The following is a 19,630-nucleotide window of genomic DNA, read 5'->3' as shown; positions in this document are numbered from 1 at the left end:
TTTTTCTTTTCTTTTAGTGTTTAAATTTTTTGGAAAAGTAATAAATATTATTTTTAAAAAAAATATATATATTGCTTGGATCCTACTACAGTGCCTTTAACCTCCTCCTCTTTCCTCAACATGTTTAGCAAAACCTCCAGAACAGAAATAAATAGCAGAGGGGAAAGCGGGCACCCTTGCCTGGTTCCTTTCTCAATTCTGATTTCCTCTGAGACCACATTATTAACTATGATTTTTTCTTTTTGTTCAAAATAGATTGCATTAATACCATTTTAAAATTCCTGGCCAACCTCAATTCTTTCTAGATTTTTCATCATAAATAACCAAGAAACATTATCAAAGGCCTTTTCAGCATCACTGTGCTGGTCCCGGGGGTAAGGTACCGTGAGTGTAGCAGAGTCCACACGAAGCGGGGCGTGGTCCGATGCAGAGAGACGGGCGGGGAACAGGAACGCTGGAACAGAAGGCTGAGCAGGTAACAGGAACACCGGATGGTCGGGAACAGGAGGCCGAGCAGGGAACAGGAGTACTGGGTAGTCAGGAACAGGTAGCCGAGCAGGGAACAGGAGTACTGGTTAGTCAGGAACAGGAGGCCGAGCAAGGATCAGGATCACAGGAAGGTCCGAAGCCAACAACGACGTTGCTCCCGCAACCTGGGGCCGGGATGAGTGGGCTTTTATCCTCTTCTAAGGTCAGGGGCGGTCCCGACCCCCAGGAGCCCCGCCTACTCTGGCCTTAAGGCGAGCACTCCTCCTGGGGGCAACTAGTTCCCTTCGCCTCTCTGCCCTAAGCCTCTGCAGATCAGGAGAGGCCGAAGGGTTACTGGGCCCTGGAGGAGGCTCACCTGTGGCCACTGAGTCATCAGGCCCCTCTGGGGCCAGGAGGACTTCACCTGGGGCCAGCTCCTGCTGCACTGCCACAGGTGCAGGCTCTTCAGCCTCTAGGCCTTGCCCCAGTTCAGCCGGCCCTGGAGGCGGGGACTCCTGTGCAGGCTGGGATTCCTCTGTTTCATCCTCCGAATCGGAATCCCAGGCCATCACACCATCCCCCCTCCCAGGCCCCCCCCAACCGAGGGTCCGGACCCGGCTTGCCGGGGTACGTCGCATGGAACTCTCGGAGGCAGGCAGGTGCGTGGACGTTGGCCGCTGGTTCCCAGGAACGGTCCTCCGGTCCGTACCCCTTCCAGTCAATGAGATACTGTAGCTTTCCCCTGCGGTATCGGGAGTCCAGGATGCGTTCCACCTCGTACTCAGGCTCTCCCCGAACCAACACTGGCTGCGGTTGGGGACGGTTCGGGTGGAACTCGTCGGGTGGGGCCACAGGACTCAAAAGGGACCTGTGGAAGACCGGGTGAACCTTCAGGGTTGCGGGTAACCGGAGAAGGAATGCCACAGGAGAGACTTGGTCCACGATAGGGAACGGGCCGGTGAAGCGGGCGTCCAACTTCCGCGAAGGTCGAGAGGGGTGGAGATGGCGAGTGGAGAGCCAAACCAGGTCACCGACGCGAAGTTCCGGCCCCACCTGGTGGTGGCGGTCGGCCTGGGCTTTGTACGCTTCCTTGGCCTGGTGCAGTTGCTCCACCAAAAGCTGTTGCTGGGACTGGAGCTCTTGAAGCCACTCCGTCACTGCCGGGACCGCGGATGCCGGCAGCACCTCTGGAAACAGCCGTGGATGATAACCATAGCTGGCCTGGAACGGGGTCTGCTGGGTGGACGCATTCACCGCGTTGTTATAGGCAAACTCCGCCAATGCCAGGTGGTCGACCCAGTCATCCTGCTGGTAGCTGCAGTAACACCGGAGGTACTGCTCTAGCACCGCGTTTGCCCGTTCCGTCTGGCCATCGGTCTGTGGGTGGTAGGCTGACGAGAGGCAGACCTCTGTCCCGAGGGTCTGGTGTAATGCTCGCCAGAACCGGGATGTGAACTGAACGCCCCGGTCGGACACCACGCGCTCAGGTAGTCCATGCAGGCGGAAGACATGCTGAAGGTACAGCTGCGCAGTTTCCTTGGCTGTGGGTACAGATGGACAGGGAGCGCAGTGTACCATCTTGGTGAAATGGTCGGAGAAAACCAGAAGGCAGGTACAGCCACGAGACGAGGGTAATTCCACTATAAAGTCCAACGAAACCGTGTGCCAAGGGCGCGGTGGAACTGGCAATGGCTGAAGTAGGCCGGGGGGTCGCCCGGTAGGACCCTTGGCGCGACGGCAGACATCACAACCAGCAACGTAGCGAGCCACGTCAGCCTTCAGGCGGGGCCACCAAAACTCCCGACTGACCAAATGGGTGGTCCGATACCGTCCAAAGTGCCCCGCTGCTGGGGCATCATGGGCCATCCGGAGAACCTCCAGCCTTAGTGGCCCTGGCGGGACGTACAGACGACCGTGGTGCAGCAGCAGGCCCTGATGCAGGACCAGCCCCGGATATTGTGGACTGGACCCTTCAGCCAGCTCCCGGAGACGATCCTGGGCCCAAGCGTCGACCCGCTGCTGTTCCCGCACCCGAACCTGCAGTGGCTGCGCCTCCTGGGTGGCCAGGAATGCAGCCGGAGGTAGAATCGTGGTGGGTTCTGCTTGCTGTACCGTGTCTGCGTTGTCTTCAGGTTTCCGGGACAGAGCATCCGCCTTCTGATTCTGAGAGCTAGGGATGTAGCGGATCCGAAACTGGAACCGGGAAAAGAACAACGCCCACCGGATCTGTCTTTGGTTCAGCTTGCGGGTGGTCTGGAGGTACTCCAGGTTCCGGTGGTCGGTTCTCACCTCCACCGGATGTCGTGCCCCCTCAAGATGGTGGCGCCAGACCTCAAAGGCTACCTTGATGGCCAGTAGTTCCCGCTCCCACACAGTATAGTTACGCTCCGCTGGGAGGAGCTGGCGGGAATAGAAGGCGCAGGGTAAAAGTGGCGCTTCCGGTCCGTGCTGCTGAGACAAGATGGCACCGAGAGCCGTACTGGAGGCGTCAGTCTCTACCACAAAGGGTCGAGAAGGATCCGGATGTTGCAAGATTGGCGCTCTCTGAAAACAGGCCTTCAACCCTTGAAACGCCTCCTCCGCCTCCTTGTCCCAGGAAAACGGCGTCTTGGGGCGCAGTAGTCGGGTCAACGGGGTGGTGCGGTGAGCATAGTCCGCAATGAAGGTTCGGTAATAGTTGGCGAACCCCAGGAAACGCTGTAGGTCCTTGCAGTTCCGAGGTGCCGCCCATTCTCGAACCGCTGCCACCTTCCCAGGATCCATCTGCACCCCACCTGGTGAGAGTCGGTGACCCAGGAAGTCCACAGACCGCTGATGAAACTCACACTTGCTGAGCTTTGCATACAAACGATGCTCGCGCAAGCGCTGCAGCACGGTCCGGACATGGCCTTCGTGGCACGCCGGGTCACGGGAGCAAACCAGAATGTCATCCAAGTACACCACCACGTACTTGTCTAGCAAGTCCTGGAACACGTGGTTGATGTACCGTTGGAACACAGCAGGCGCGTTGCACAAACCAAAGGGCATAACCAGGTATTCGAACTGTCCGTACCAGGTCCCAAATGCGGTCTTCCACTCATCCCCGGCGCGGATCCGAATCAAATTGTAGGCACCCCGGAGGTCTAGCTTGGTGAACACCTGCGCCCCTTGCACCCGCTCCAGTAACTCCGAAATAAGGGGCAAAGGGTACCGGTCCGGGATGGTGATTTTGTTCAGGGCCCGGTAATCATGGCAAAGGCGGAGCTCCCCACATTTCTTTTTAACAAAGAGCACTGGCGCAGCAGTGGGCGAGGTAGAAGGCCTAATGAACCCACGCTCCAGGTTCTTGCGCAAGAAGTCCTGTAAAGCCTCGCGCTCTGGCTCAGTTAACGAGTATAAGCGACTCACCGGTAGAGGCGCTCCGGGCTGGAGGTCTATGCCACAGTCAAAGGACCGATGCGGCGGCAGCTGGTCTGCCCCCCGTTCCTCAAACACGTCGTGATAGTCCCGGTATTCAGCGGGGAGCGTTGCAGCAACCTCCTCAGTGGGCGCAGCTGCTAGCATCTCAGTCTCAGCAGGAGAACTGGGGTCTGGGAAGTGTACAGTCCGTTTGACCCAGTCAATCCGCACATTGTGAGCCTCCAGCCAGTCCATTCCAAGCACCAGGGGGAACCGGGGCATGGAGGCAATATCCAGAGTTCGCATCTCACGGTGCTGCTGGAGGCACAGGACCAGGGGCTGGGTCTCCTGAGTGACGGCACCCGAACGCAGGGGCCGTCCGTCGATTGCCTCCACCTGCACCGGTTCTGGCTTGTTCCGCAGTGGCACCCGATGCTGGGCAGCAAAAGCAGCGTCCATATAAGAGCGGGTTGCGCCCGAATCCACCAGCGCATGGGTAAGAATCCATGGCCCTCCTGGAGGGTATAGATGTACCGGAACCATAAGGTGTTGTAATTCAATTGGTGCGGCCCCATTCTGTGCTGTTTGGGACCCCCGGTAGCCAGGGCCATCAGCTACTGGGGTTTGGTGGTTTCCCTGCGGCTGGCGTTTCTCAGGACAGTACCTTGCATAGTGTCCGCTTCCGCCACAATAGAGACAAAGATTCCCCTCCCGACGCCGCGACTTCTCTGCGGGGGAGAGGCGTGGCCGCACTGCCCCAAGCTGCATAGGTTCCTCCAATGACTTAGCTGGGCCCATGGGGCTGCTGGTCGACACTGGGGCCAAGAACTGGAGGTGCCGGCGGTCCCGAGCCTGACGCCGGTCCTCTAGCCGATCGTCAATCTGTAGACTCCATTGGATAAGGGTGTCTAGCGTGGTGGGGCGTTCCATCGTGGCCAGCTGGTCCAGTATCTCATCTGAAAGCCCCTCGAGATACTGGTCCCGGAGAGCCGAGTCGTTCCAGGTCAAGTCCTGTGCCAGCAGCCGGAATTCTGTGGTGTATGCGGCCACCGTGGACTTGCCCTGTCTCAACCGCCGAATCGCCCGGTTGGCTTGACTCCCTTTCTGGGGGTTGCCGAACGCGGCCTCCAAACGATTGCAAAACCCCGTATAGTCTGCCAGCAAGGGGGAGTCTTGCCTGAGTAGCGGCAACGCCCACTTGGCCGCCTGGTCCTTTAACAAACAAATCAAAAAGTGCACCTTGGTGCGGTCGTCAGGAAAGTTCCGGGCTCGCCCCTGAATATATAGCTTGGCCTGGGCCAGGAACATAGGAAAGCTGGCCGGGGCTCCATCAAATTTCTCAGGCAAAGCCACTGGGTACTTGCCAGGAGTTGGGGCGTCGGCCCCAGGAGCCGGTAGGGCTTCTAAGCGTTGCTGAAGTGCCATGACCGCGTCACTGAGCTGCTGCACGGTGTGAGTTAAGGCCTGGTTCTCCTGGGCCAAAGTCACCAGTGCAGCCGCCTGGTCCTCCATGGCCTCTGGCTCTTCCCGAACGCACCCCTACGAAGGGGGAGTGCGGGTGAGGCGGGAGCAAACTGTGCTGGTCCCGGGGGTAAGGTACCGTGAGTGTAGCAGAGTCCACACGAAGCGGGGCGTGGTCCGATGCAGAGAGACGGGCGGGGAACAGGAACGCTGGAACAGAAGGCTGAGCAGGTAACAGGAACACCGGATGGTCGGGAACAGGAGGCCGAGCAGGGAACAGGAGTACTGGGTAGTCAGGAACAGGTAGCCGAGCAGGGAACAGGAGTACCGGTTAGTCAGGAACAGGAGGCCGAGCAAGGATCAGGATCACAGGAAGGTCCGAAGCCAACAACGACGTTGCTCCCGCAACCTGGGGCCGGGATGAGTGGGCTTTTATCCTCTTCTAAGGTCAGGGGCGGTCCCGACCCCCAGGAGCCCCGCCTACTCTGGCCTTAAGGCGAGCACTCCTCCTGGGGGCAACTAGTTCCCTTCGCCTCTCTGCCCTAAGCCTCTGCAGATCAGGAGAGGCCGAAGGGTTACTGGGCCCTGGAGGAGGCTCACCTGTGGCCACTGAGTCATCAGGCCCCTCTGGGGCCAGGAGGACTTCACCTGGGGCCAGCTCCTGCTGCACTGCCACAGGTGCAGGCTCTTCAGCCTCTAGGCCTTGCCCCAGTTCAGCCGGCCCTGGAGGCGGGGACTCCTGTGCAGGCTGGGATTCCTCTGTTTCATCCTCCGAATCGGAATCCCAGGCCATCACAATCAATAAACATTAACATTGCTTTACAATTTCTTTTCGCTTCCAACCTATCTATTATATCAATTATATTTCTTATGTTATCTTTCATATGTCTCCCAGGCAGAAATCCGGCCTGGTCCTTATGTATATAATTTGATAGAAACTTTTTTAATCTATTGGCCAAAATGTTTGTGAATATTTTATAGTGCACATTAAGTAATGAGAGTGGTCTATAATTTTTTACATAGGCTCTATCTTGATCTGTTTTTGGAATCAGAGTGATAAATGCATCTTTCCAGGTTTCGGTAGCTTTGTCCCCTCTTAGAATCTTATTACACACATCTGCCAATGGTTGAATTAGCCAATCTTTCAATATTTTATAATATTTTGCAGAAAGACCATCCGGTCCTAGGGCTTTGCCTAACTGTATCTTATTTATTGCCATCTCAACCTCCTGTCTCGTAATCATGCCATTTAGTATCCTCGGGAATTTTCTGCATTTCATTCGCCACAAGAAATTGCTCAATTTTATCCTTTACCTTTTTTATACAGCTGTTTAAAGTATTTCTGAAAACATTTTCTTATATCTGCAGGGTTTTCCATAGATTTTCCATCAGATACAATGTTTGTAATAGTACTTTGCTTGTGTCTCTTTTTTAATTGCCAGGCCAACAATTTCCCACATTTATTTGCAGATTCAAAATTTCTCTGTTTCATCATTTTAATTTTCCATTCTATTTCCTGGTTAATAATTTGAGAAAATTGAATCTGCAATGCTTTAATTTCTTTTGGAATCTGTTGACTCTTTGGCATTAATCTTAAACTTTTCTCTTTGTCTTTTATTTGAGACAGAATTTTCTCTTTTTTCTCATTCTGTATCTTTTTCCTTATTGAGTTCTGTTGTATGAGGAAACCTCTCATTACTGCCTTACTTGCATCCCAAATGACTCTTGTTTCAACCTCTGTGTTCATATTTAGTTCAAAATAGTCTTTTAGAGTCTTTTGGGCCTTACTAATCATCTGTTCATTCCTCAACAACTCATCATTCATCCTCCATCTAAAGGAACCCTGCAGGTATAATTTCATCTCCAAAACTACTGCATTATGATCTGAGCAAGTCTTAGGGCAAATTTCTGTTTTAGTAACCTTAGGAACCAAATCTCTGGATACCCATATGTAGTCAGTTCGCGAGAAAGATTGATTTGAATTTGAGAAAAAAGTGAAATCTCTCTCCATTGGGTTTCGTAGCCTCCATATGTCTGATAAATCGTATTTACCAGTCATGTGAAAGAAAATCTTTGGTAGTCTGCCGGAACTTGGATTTTTCTGTCCCTGTGTTTTATCCATTAATGTTGATACTACTCCATTCAGGTCTCCCATTAAAATCAATTTGTAATCCATATAATCCATGAGTTTTAAGTCCAGATTCTTAAAGAATTCCACTTTGCCATCATTTGGTGCATAAATTCCCAGCAAAAGAAATTTATCGCCTTGTGCCGTAATTTCAACTGCAATGTACCTCCCTTCCTCATCTTTAAACAACAATTTGGGGTTCCATTTTTCTTTAACATAAAAAACCACGCCTCTTTTTTTCACTTTGACGGATGAAACAAATTGAGCCCAAGTTTCTTATTTTGAAGAATTTTTCTATGAAGTCTTATAAAGACTCTCCTCCCTGAAAGGGAGGGGAGGGGTTGTGGTCGGGGCCCGAGCTCCGGCTAGCAGGGGGCGTGGCCCCCTGCTGCCCGCTCACCTGGCTGGCGCTCACGCCCCCGCAGTGGCCAACCAACCGGGGGTCACGGCGGGGGCGTGTCCAGCAGCATTTTGCTGCAGCGCCAGCCTTCCCCCGGCCTCATTCTTCGTACCTTCGCCCCTCGCGAGTCAGGAGTTGGAGACCACGAGTCATCGAGAGGAGTCGGAACCGCTGAAGCCAGGGAAGTATTCCGTTTGCTTTCTCAGTCCCTAACGCGGTACTGTGCTGTGCGCCCTTAATCGTTTGCTGGGAGCGTCCTCTGTTATTTTCGTCGGTCTCCGTAGCGGCATTCAGACCCTTCTCAGGGCTACAGCCCACGTGGGCGCTACTTAAGCGCCGCCGCCGGCCGCTCTCAAGCCGCTCAACAGCTGACGGGCGCATTGCTTTACGCTCGCTTCTTACCCCCGCAGTATCTTTATTAATCTTCCTTCCAGCTGCTGCTGCTTGTATGTGGAGGGGGAGAAGGGTTTAAGGGACCGCGGCTTGGTCAACCACGCAGCGCCATTGGGATCTTGACCTTTGTTTGTTTATGTGTGTGTTCTGCTATCGGGATTAGTGGTTCGTGCCTAGGTTTGCATTAGACTTGCGGTCATTCCAGGTCGGTAGAGGTGTGTTTACTGGGTCCTTGGGACCTGGGCTGGGGATTCACCCCTTGTGCGTGCATTTGCAGGTCCCCCCCTTCTATTTCGCGGCCTTTTGCGGGTGTTCTCCGCCCCCCCTCCAACCAATTCTCCTCGGCTTTTCCGTATGCAGTCTTGTGTAGTGTGAGCAGTCAGTCTGCAAATACCTAGCCCCACGTGTTCCTGCAGCCGCTTTGTGGAGGATAATAGAACGTCTGAAGCGCAGTTTGGGAGCCGTTTATCCTCTCAGTGTAATAGTTTTTGAGGCATCCTCCCACCTCCGATCCCTTGGTCTACTGAGTGTTTCTTGCAGCCTCCTCCCCCCCCCCGGTCCGCTCTCCATTTGCTGGCAGGGTTCTGCCTTTGTTGTCGTGTGCGTGGGTGTGTGTGTGTCTTCTTAGTTTGCCTCCTGGTTTGGGGCCCCCGTTTCTGCTTTTTGAGCGTTAAACAGAGCTCAGGAGGTCTTGGGGATGTGCGTTTGTGTGTGTTTTTTGTGAGTGCTTGTTGGCTCCTGGTTCTGCCTGCCTGCTTGAGGTTCCGCTCCTGCCTGTATTGTTTAGTGTGGACCACATTTGAGGGTGTGTAGGCCACCTTGCCAGGTGGCTTTATTTCTTGAGTCCCAGGTGGTGGTTGTGACCCTGACCTCCCCACTTAGCCAGCTGGTGATTGGCTTTTAAATGGTAGTTTCTCCTTCTGCAGCTTGAATTATAGTGTAAGGAGGGAGAACCACTTCCTTATTTGCGCAAAGCGGCAGAGCCAAGTGTTCCCTCCACGTGCTCACCATCCCTCTTTTTTTTCTATGCTCCCCCATCTTTTGCTGTGATTCTTTGTACTTGGTGTGGAAGGTAATAGTTGTTACTGAGTTGCTGGTGTCTCTGATCTTGCTGTGGCCTCCATTTTCCTTTGTCCTTCGAACTTGCCAACCCTGCTAGTTTATTGCTTCCTCACACTCCTTTTCTTTGTGTGTGGGTCTTCGACTGGGTGCCACCTGGTTGGCCTAATCTCAATCCTTTTGTGTTTGCTTATTTCCTGGTCTGCCAGGGGACCCTGTTGGGTTGCCATAGAAACGCCTCTGCTGTTGCCTCTTAAAGAACAGCTATTGTTGTCGGCTAGCTCTTATGTTGCCATAGAAATGCCATTGTTGCTGCTGGCCAGCAGGACAATTTAAATGCTAACGAGCGATATTTAAGCCTATTGTTTCCCAGAGGCACATTTTCAAGGGCTTTTGCAGCTTATCTCGCCTGTGGCAGTCAGAGGATTCCTGAGCTTTTGTTCTTTTGTATGAGGAAGGGAAGCTTGGCAGCAGTCTGCAGCCACCTATAGTACCTTGGCAGGCAGTAGATTGCTCAGTAGATTGCTCAGCTATTGTTCTTTTGTTTGAGGAAGTGAACCTTGGCAGCAGTCTTGGCTTTATTAATTGGAGTTTAGTGGGAGCGGCTTTTCTCCTAGCTGCTGCCCTCACCTGGCTAACACACAAAGGGGGAGTTATATATACCCGATTTACTGCCTAGTGACAATACGGTGGTTACCAGCCCACTGAGCCACTGCCTGCTGGCAGCACAGGCAAACTGGTAGAATATATTTTGTTTTATTAGCAATAATAATCACAAGGTTTGGATAAATTGAGAATTTATTGGTGTGTTTTTGATTTGGTTATTTAGCACAACCTATATTGGGAAATATTAAGTGGACTATATAGTAAGAGAGAACAAATACGAAATTAATAAATAAATAAATAGAAAACCATAGTATAATCAGATATATAGATATAGTTAATAAATAAATAAATAAAGAAAGAAAGAATTAATAAATTAATTAAATTGATATAGACATACTAATAATAATAATAATAATACATATATATATATAAAATAATTAATTAATTAATTAATTAATACACACACACTCACTCACACACACACACACGCACACGCACTAACAAACACCGTTGCATTTGTAGTGTACAAGGCACACCTTATGGCTCCTAAGAGGAAGCGTGCGCCTGCGGCCGCAAGTAGCTCAGCAGAGAGCGCATCACGGGGACGACAGGGCAGGGGTAATAATACAAAGCCTCCCGTCTCCCACTTCCTAAACGCTTTTAGATCTTTTATAGATGAATACGAACAACGCTTCCCCGACGCGAACCCCAGTCCCCCCTCTTCCCCTGATGTCATCCCAGATACCCAGGAGTTCCCAGAGAGTTCTCAATCTTCCCAATGGGACGAACTGCCTAGTACATCGGCCACCCTCTTTAATGATACACAACCGGTGCGGACTAGGTCCCAGTCACGGGCTTCAGCATCCGGGTCTCGGGCGCGGGGGGGGGGGAGGAAGCTACTCCTAAGTCTATTCGCAATAACAATCCTGCTGCCCACAGCTTTTCTAATCGCTCACAGGACAAGCGGCCCAGGGTCCAGTCGCCTGATTCTGCGGCTTCGTCGGCTGCTGAAGACGCGCAACAGGAGGAGGAGGGCACCGTCGCTGCAGCACCAGTGGAGAAGCCTTCTGGTAAGAGGCGCGAAAAGAAGAAGCATGTATGTAGGAAGAGCAGGTCTCGGAGGGAAGAAACGGATGATGATACAGGTACTTCTTCTGAGTACGACAGCGACGCGTCCTTAGGTTCCTATTGGGGGAAAGGGGAGGAAGTGTCTGGTCTTCCGGACTGGGCACTGTCAAGGAGGGCCAATTCCCATCGTAAAAAGTTCGGGGGGACCCAAGAGTGGAAGGATGGGGCTCTGGTAAAAGATGCCACCATATCCACCTACTCAACTTCAGATGTTATACCGGGCGATCATCTATCTCCTAAATTACGAGCTAAAATTTTAAATGGTGAGTTTGTTGACATGTTTAAGTTAGTGCCTCCAGCGGAGGAGTTGGGTAGGGGAGAAAAGAGACCCTCGCATGGTAAGAGAAAGAGCAAGTACCCTTCCATGCCTAGGACATTTGAAAATTGGCTCGATGGTTTTCAGGCCTTTATGGGGACGATTGTCGCTGCTTACCCCAAGCGTGCGGTTCACCTTGTTGCTTACCTTTTGCATATTCGCACGGCCTGTGCCCTCTCAGGGGAGGCCGCAGCCATAAGTTATGATAAGAAGTTCCGAAGGAAGGCGTCCAGGATTCCATTAGCACATTGGGATCAGATCGAGAACGGAATTTGGTCGGTGGCGGTTGGCCCATACGTGGAGAAGCGACCAGTCGACCCATATCGGTCGGCTAGGAGTGATCAAAGGAGGGATTTTAAGCGTCGGGTATGCTGGGAGTACAATAAAGGGTTTTGCCAAAGGCCATCTTGTAAATTCACGCATGAATGCGAAAGATGCGCCGGGGGTCACCCAGTTACATCCTGCTTAAAAGGGGGGAAGCAGCCCTTTCGTGGAGGCCGGGGGTTCCATCATCCCAGTTCCAGGGGGGCCCCCGCAGCAGGGAACAGAAGGTGAGGTAGTCTTAGAATTGGCCTTTTCTCCTATCAAGCTCGTCCCCCTTTGCAACCTTCTGTCTCTTTACCCGGATAAGGAGGCAGCTTCCTACCTCCGGGAAGGTTTTTCCAGCGGGTTTCGTATTCCCATAGCAGGTTCCTTAATTGCAAAGGATTCACCCAATCAAAAATCAGTTAGAGAGAGACCGGAAGTTGCTGAAAGAAAGATAGCAAAAGAGGTCAGCGCGGGCAGGGTTGCAGGCCCCTTCGATAGTCCCCCCATACCAAATTTGCACATATCTCCATTAGGCATTGTGCCCAAGAAGACCCCCGGTGAATTTAGGCTCATCCACAATCTGTCCTTTCCAAAGGGCGGCTCGGTCAACGATGCCATCCCGCCCGAGTTATGCACAGTTAAATACGCCACCTTCGATCAGGCAGTTAAGTTGATCCGTAGTTTCGGCCCCGGGGCGTTGTTGGCAAAGTGTGATATCGAATCGGCCTTCCGCCTCTTGCCAGTACATCCCGCTGATTTCCGGCTGCTGGGTTTTAAATTTCAAGGAAAATACTATGTTGATAGGGTCATGCCAATGGGCTGTGCTGTTGCCTGTTCGGCATTCGAAGCCTTCAGCACCTTCTTGGACTGGGCCCTGCGTTTCAGGGCAAATACCATTGGGGTCACGCATTACCTGGATGATTTTCTTTTCGTGGGTGGAGCCAACACGGGGGAGTGCGCCTCCTTGCTTGAGGCCTTCTCAGCCCTGGCCGAGGACCTTGGGGTCCCTCTTGCTGCGGAGAAAACTGAGGGACCAGCCACGTGATTAACTTACCTTGGCATTGAGCTGGATACAGTGGCCCAGTCATCCCGCTTACCTGCGGAAAAGATTGAAGCCCTTAAACAACTAATTCAGGACACTCTTAAGCTTAGGAAGATCACCCTTAGGCAAATTCAATCTTTATTGGGCCACTTTAACTTCGCGTGCAGGGTGGTGTCCCCCGGACGCCCCTTCTGTGCTCGCCTTGCCAGATTGTCAGTCGGTTTGAAACACCCCCTCCACAGGGTTCGCCTCCCCAGGTCGGTCAAAGCGGATCTTGAGGTGTGGACAGCCTTTTTGGGAAAATATAACGGGGTTTCTCTTTGGCAGGATGTCTTGAATCTGTCATCAGACTTTCAGGTCCAATCGGACGCAGCAGGGTCTTTAGGTTTTGGGTTGTACTTCAAAGGGCGCTGGTGCGCGCAACGCTGGCCCTCAGCATGGCAGGGTCAGGCCATCACGCGGGATCTCACCTTTCTTGAGTTCTTTCCAATAGTAGTGGCCGTGCACATCTGGACGGAGGAGTTTCGGGATCACCAAGTGTGCTTCAGGACCAACAACCTGGCGGTGGTGAACATTCTGGCCAAGCAGTCATCTCGGTCTGCGAGGGTCTCCTCCCTCCTGCGGGCGTTCGTCCTCCGTTGCCTTGAGTACAATATTTTATTTTCAGCCAAATTCGTACCCGGAGCCAATAATGATATAGCCGACGCCTTGTCTCGATTCCAGATTCCTCGCTTCCGGTCGCTCGCACCTGGAGCACAACTGTTGCCCGAACCCTTTCCGGAGTAACTGTGGAACGTTGGAGACGCAAAGTGATACAGGGAGTATTAGCGTCCGTGGCACCGTCCACGCTCAGGTCCTACAAGAAGGCCTGGTGTGATTTCCTGGGTTTCAGGTTTGGGTTGTCTGGGCTGTCACATAACACACACCCCTCTACTGACGACGTCCTGCAGTACCTGTCCCATCTGGATGATCTCGGACGTGCTACAAAAACTTTAAAGATCCACGTAGCAGCCATCAGCTTCTTTTCAAAGGCGACGTTTGCGCAAGACACATGTAGCGATTTTCTGATCCGTAGAGCCATTGAGGGTTGGGGCAGGTTGCAACCGCCTAGGACCGTTGGCCGTAAGCCGATTTCTTACGGATTGTTATCTCAGATACGCGTGAAACTCAGGACAGTTTGTTGGTCCAGGTTTGAGGCACGGCTCTTCTCTGCGGCTTACACTATAGCCTTTTTTGGTGCGCTCAGAGTTGGTGAGGTGGTGTGTGAAGCTAGTGCGTGGGGTTTAACTCGCGGCCTCCTGTGTGAGGATGTACAGCTATCCGAATCTGCTGTGTCAGTGCTCGTGCGTCAGTCCAAGACCGATCAGGCTGGCAAGGGTGTCTTGCTCAAGCTCACGGCGTCGGCCCAGCAGGGCCCATGTCCAGTAAAGGACACGAGGCTGTATCTCCGCCTTAGACCAGCCGTCCCGGCACCGTTTCTGATACACGAGGATGGGTCGCCCCTGTTGAGGTACCAATTCACTAGAGTAATGCGCAAGGCTATCAAGGCTTGTGGCCTACCCCCCCATGAGTACGCTGCACATTCGTTCAGGATCGGGGCCGCCACCACGGCCGCGCACCTGGGGTTACCGGCGGAAAGGATAAAAGAGTTGGGCCGGTGGAAATCCAATGTTTATAAGTCATATATTCGCAACCTTGCGCCTACTCCTTAGTCTGCTTACCCTTCCTTTTGTTCTATCTTTGTCCCCAGCTATGCCCGGAAGAAGCGTGTGGATTTGCGGCCACAGTATAGTCCATTGGGCCCGCGTGCGAGCGGTGAGCTGCGGCCTGGCACCCAACCTTGGTCTGCCACGTGATGTTCGAGTTTCCTGGTTTTCGAGAAGAGGCATGCGTTGGGAAGAGTTGATGCCGTTGCTGCGGGAGAAAATAGCCAAGCTCGGCTCTCCCGACATCCTGGTGATTCATTTAGGGGAGAATGACCTTGTCAACAAAAGAAGTGTGGACTTGTTGTCGAGCATAAAAAGAGACTTGAACGCATTCGCAGCCTTGTGTCCCAGAACGAAAGTATTTTGGTCCTCCTTCCTGAAAAGAACTGTGTGGCGCGGTGCGCAAAACTGTATGGCCATTGAAAGAACCAGGAAACTCGTAAATCGGGCGGTAGCCCGTTGGGTGCGCTTTATGGATGGCCGAGTGATTTATGACCGTATCCGGATTAGTGACAAAGCTTTATACCGGGATGACGGTGTCCACCTATCGGATCTGGGGAATGACTTTTGGTTAGCTAGTGTCATTAAAAACATCTGGGATTGGTTGCAGCTTTGAGGGATTGGCGGCGAGCCTTTTGGCTCGGGTGGCGGTTAGGCATTGGAATAATGTGTTGCGCTGTGTGGAAGTGCTAGGTGTGGCCATCGCCTAAGCCTTCAATTTTTAGGGGTATTCCGTTAAAGGAATCTGGGGGTCGTGTATTCCGTCTGATGCCTGCTTGGCGGGAGGCCTTGGCACGACCCTCGGTGACAGCAGGGGTGAGCTTATAGTTGGATTAGCATCAACAGGCTCCACCTACTGGTGAAGAACCCACTTGTTTCGATCCAATGCCTAAGCCAATACCTTTTCAATTGCTGTAACCAATAAAGTTGTGGCCTTTTCTAGCCCATTAACCTTATATCACGTGTCCATGTGTCTTCACTTCACTTCACCGGGGGTCGGGTCCTCAAACCACAACATATGTTTCTTGTAAACAAATTATATCCAAATTCTGTCTTGCCAGTACGTGATAAACTTGGTTCCTCTTAAAACGTGAATTTAGACCATTCACATTCCAGGAGTAGATTTTCAATGACATCCTGATTTATTAGGGGCCCACTGCCCCTGCCCCTGATGAAGGAGAACTTTCCAGTCTGAGCTCTTTGGCGTTTTTCTCCAAAAATCTTTCTTTCTCTCCGACAGTTGTTATTCTTTGTTTCCTTCCTTGAAATTTAAAAGATAGTCCTTCTGGGAACTCCCACCTGAAGAAAATGTTCTTTCTTCTTAGGGCACTGGCCAAATCCGTATAATTATTTCTCAGGGCCAAAAAGTATGTCGGGATATCTTTAAACAGAATTATTCCCTTCTCATCTATCTTTAAACTTTTTTTATAATGGTGGCCTAAAATAATGTCTCTCTGCTCTTTAGTTTTAAAAATCAGTCATGTGTGATCTTAGTATCTTTTTTAGGTCCAAATCTGTAGGCCTTGTCTATCCAGGAATTTAATTCTTCTTTTGAGAGGCCCCAGTACACTGCAAATTCTTCAATCATCCCGCTCTTTCTGGGGTACGCCCCTCAATCTCAGATTACATTCCTTCTGTTTTAGCTGAGGGACGCAATTGAAATTTGAGATTGTTGCTGATTTTCCTCTAAGTAAGGAATTCTCACAGTTTCCAAATGCGCCAGTCTTGACTCATGTGCTGGTACATCTGAATTAACTTGTGTCAAATCTTGTTTTAATTGAGCAAAGTCACTTTTTAATTCCTGTATAGACTTTTGATTTCCTCTTACTTCTGTTTTAATTTCCTGAAGCAATTGCAACACAGACTCCTCAAAAGTTGATGACTTAGAGTCCCTCCTTGCTTTGGTTCTTGTTTTCTCTGTCCTCTCTCCTTTCTCTCCCCCATCCATAACTTGCAGTTCTTTTGTTCAAGGTCAGTCTCAAACACAAATGGGAGATAAGGAGATAAGGAGACAGACAGTTTCTCTTCTCAAGCCTCTCCACCAGTCTTAATATGCCAGTCAACAGTCTCTGTAACTTGTAATCCTTTCTTAATTCCCCAGAAGTTAATAACACAGTCACAATTTACAATTTATATCTGGGGGTAGAGGTACTGTTTAAAAGAGAAAGGGAGAAGAAAAACCTTTGAGGGCAGCTGCAGTTACTCCCCCCCCCAAGTAGGAAAACGAAAGTTGAAAGTGTCCTTTTCTTTACGACGTCACAATGGAGTCTAGTCTTCCCGACTGAGAAGTCCGCTTCCACAAAGAAAATACCTCGTAAATCCAAACTATCTGCAAGGATTAAAACACTCTGAAAAGTATCTCCCCCCTGCTAGCAGGAGGAATGCAAAGGTTAACTTAAAAGTCTTTAGAAAGTCGTAAATTTTAGATCACTGCTTTGGCTAATGTAGCTGTTTTGTCTCTTAATCAGAGGAAGGGACTGACCTCCGTTGTTTTTTTAAGCCCTTGTCCGTTCCAAATGAATGTCCAAATTTTTAATTTATTACTCACTCTTTTCGAATCAAAGCTACTTGGAGAAATTGGCCGCTCACGATCGCTGGACTCAGAGCTTCATGCGATGAAGGAAGCGAGTCTGTTCCCAAGTGCCTCCGTCTCCAACCCCACCCGCTCTCGGAACCCTTATCAAGAGCTTACCGGGGGGTGAGGGAGTCGTTCCAGGCACCGCAGGAATACCAAGTCCTCGGAATGCTCAATCCGAGGTTTTTAAGGGTTACCGCGTTGCTCTAGTGGTTTCCCCAACCTTCAAAGCACCGGTGCTCTTTCCAGCGAAAGAGCTCACCCTTCCAGCAGAACAGGCAGCCAACACGGAAGTCCAAAAGGGATTTAATGTTTGACTAACGTCTTTGAGTTAAATACAGGGAAATGTACAGATTTAAATACAGTATGGCATACTGGGAAGGTGATTATTAAAGGCTCCTTCAAACAGCAAAATGCTTATCAAAAAAGGTGAAAGATCAAAAGACATATTAAAAGAAATAGCCAACTGTGAAAACTCTTTAATTGACAAGCCTGGCGATAATAAAATGTTACAAACTATTAGACTGTCATTGTTATTAAAACCATAGCTGTCAACTTTTCCTTTTCTTGAGAGGAATCCTATTCGGAATAAGGGAATCTGCCTTTAAAAAAGGGGAAATTTGACAGCCATGATTAAACAAAGAGATGGAACAAAAGTTAAAATGTTTGAAGCAGAAGCACTTGAAATTTGACACTTCTATAATGATGTCACAACTCCTGTCCAAGACAGCAGGCATCTTTCTAGTTCTGGGAATGTTTTAGGCAGAGAGATGAGACTGTTCATAATATACTTTTCTATTTGCTTTTGAGATGGATACTTGCTTTTCCTACATTCAGTGCAAAGATGGATCTAGGGGAGCACGACTGGTGCGGTTGCATCAGGTGTGGAGATTCTGGAGTCGCTGCAGCAGATGCTGCAACTATGACATGCAACAAAAGGTGAGAGATGGGTGGGGGGTAGATTTTGTTGCACAGGGTGCCACTGAAATTTGAGGTGCCAAAGTTAACCACTATCAAGTTTCATCATGATTACTCCCCTCTCCTTCCAAATTCGCTTCCCCATATGTCTGTTTCTTTCTGTTTTCCATTCTCATGTTCTGCATGTGCCCCTTCATCCAAATACTGTACATGATTATCCAGTTCAACAGTTCCTTGTTTGGAGATGAGGTTTTCCACAGGATTATCTTGCTGCAATCCTACAGGTAAGTAAAAAATAAAACAAAATGAAGCTTCACTTAATCCAAATTGAAAGAGAGTTTGTTAACCCCTTTTTCATTTTTCCCTTCTTGTCTTTTCTTGTTCCTGATCTGTGATACAATTTGGAAGGTTGATTTATAAATTAATGGATTTTTTATATATCTTCAGAAAGGGAGAGAGGAAAATAAGACAAAAAATATTATATACTAATAGAAGTTGCAGCAGCAGTGGTAGTAGGCTGGTAGTAGGCGGTGGCACGTTGGCCAAGTGAGAAGGGGGCAGGGGAAGAATTGTTGTGGCATTTTATACAAGCTGTCAGGGAACTGCCATCGGAGGAACAGGTGGGGAGAGGGCTCACGGAGGCTGGGAGGGACTCAGCAGCGGAAGCAGGGACCAGCAGGGGGAGAGATGGATCTCTGGAGGAAAGTCTCACGAGGGCTGAGAGAGACGCAGCAGCTAAAGCAGGAACTAGCAGGGAAAGGGGAGGATCTCTGAGGGAAAGCGAGCAAGAGGGAGGGCTCAGGGACACGTCCAGCGAGAACAGTGGGGAGGTGTCAGAAGCTCCCATAGGGAGACCCATTCCTCGCCGGAAGCTGTCACGTCGTGAGTCCAGAAGACGTGTTTCCGTTAAGGAGCTTCTATGCTGGAAGCGCTTCCGAAAACAACCACTGTCGGAATCTGCAAGTGACTAGGGCAGACATGTCTGAGGAGCTCTGTCACGCACAGAGGTTTGTGGAGTTGCACAAACTCTGAGGGACCACGATTTTACGCACAAGCAGCTAATCATCCCATCACAGCATTCTGACAGTCTTTGTAAGCTGCCTGTGCAGGAGAAGGCATCATGAGTGACCCAGCCGGAACCGGAGAGGCAGGAGTTGGAGCGGGTCCAAGCTTGGAAGAAAGGTACCGAGCGTTGGAAATCCAACTGGCGCTGCAGACGGCGAGGCTTGAGGAGAGAAGGGCTCAGGATGCAGACAAGAAGGGGAGAGCCACCCAGTTCACCAGAAAGGTACCAGGATTGGTGCAGAAGTTTGGGGGGGACCCCAAGGACTACCATGCCTTTAGAACAGAGATGCAATATGCCCTCAATGTGCAGTTTGATGAATTCCCTGACGAGGAATCGCGAGTGGCTTTTGTGATTGGGCATCTTGAAAAAGGGGCGAGGGACTGGGTTCGACCCCTGATGGCAACGCACAATGACGTCCTAAAGGACACCATGAAGTTCTTTCGTGCAATGGATCTCATGTTTTCCAGCGATATTGAGGAGGGAGTGGTGCGCAGACAGCTAATGGCTTGCAAGCAGGGAAGCCGATCTGTCCGTGAGTACTGGACTGAGTTCACCATGCTGGTTCACAGATTGGGGTGGGACTTATCGGCGGCACCCATTCAAATGTTATTTGAAGAAGGCCTTGCTTCGGCTGTGAAAGACGAACTTTCCCGGGGTCCTAGGGCGGATTCTATGGA

General features: G+C 50.8%; 1 long non-coding RNA gene across 1 annotated transcript in view; it reads right to left on the bottom strand.

Annotated features, from left to right (window-relative positions):
- The window catches only part of LOC308590634, a 35,483-nt gene that overhangs the window by 3,812 nt on the left and 12,041 nt on the right, over positions 1 to 19,630 (bottom strand). The window contains exon 2 of the long non-coding RNA XR_014009821.1: positions 17,801 to 18,165. This is a non-coding gene — a long non-coding RNA (uncharacterized lncRNA). The remainder of the gene's footprint in view (positions 1 to 17,800; positions 18,166 to 19,630) is intronic.

This window comes from Podarcis bocagei, assembly GCF_964188305.1.
Source record: "Podarcis bocagei genome assembly, chromosome: 7".
Taxonomy (NCBI): Eukaryota; Metazoa; Chordata; class Lepidosauria; order Squamata; family Lacertidae; genus Podarcis; species Podarcis bocagei.
Note: the sequence above shows the minus strand (reverse complement) of the source record. Positions and strands in the feature narration are given on the sequence as shown.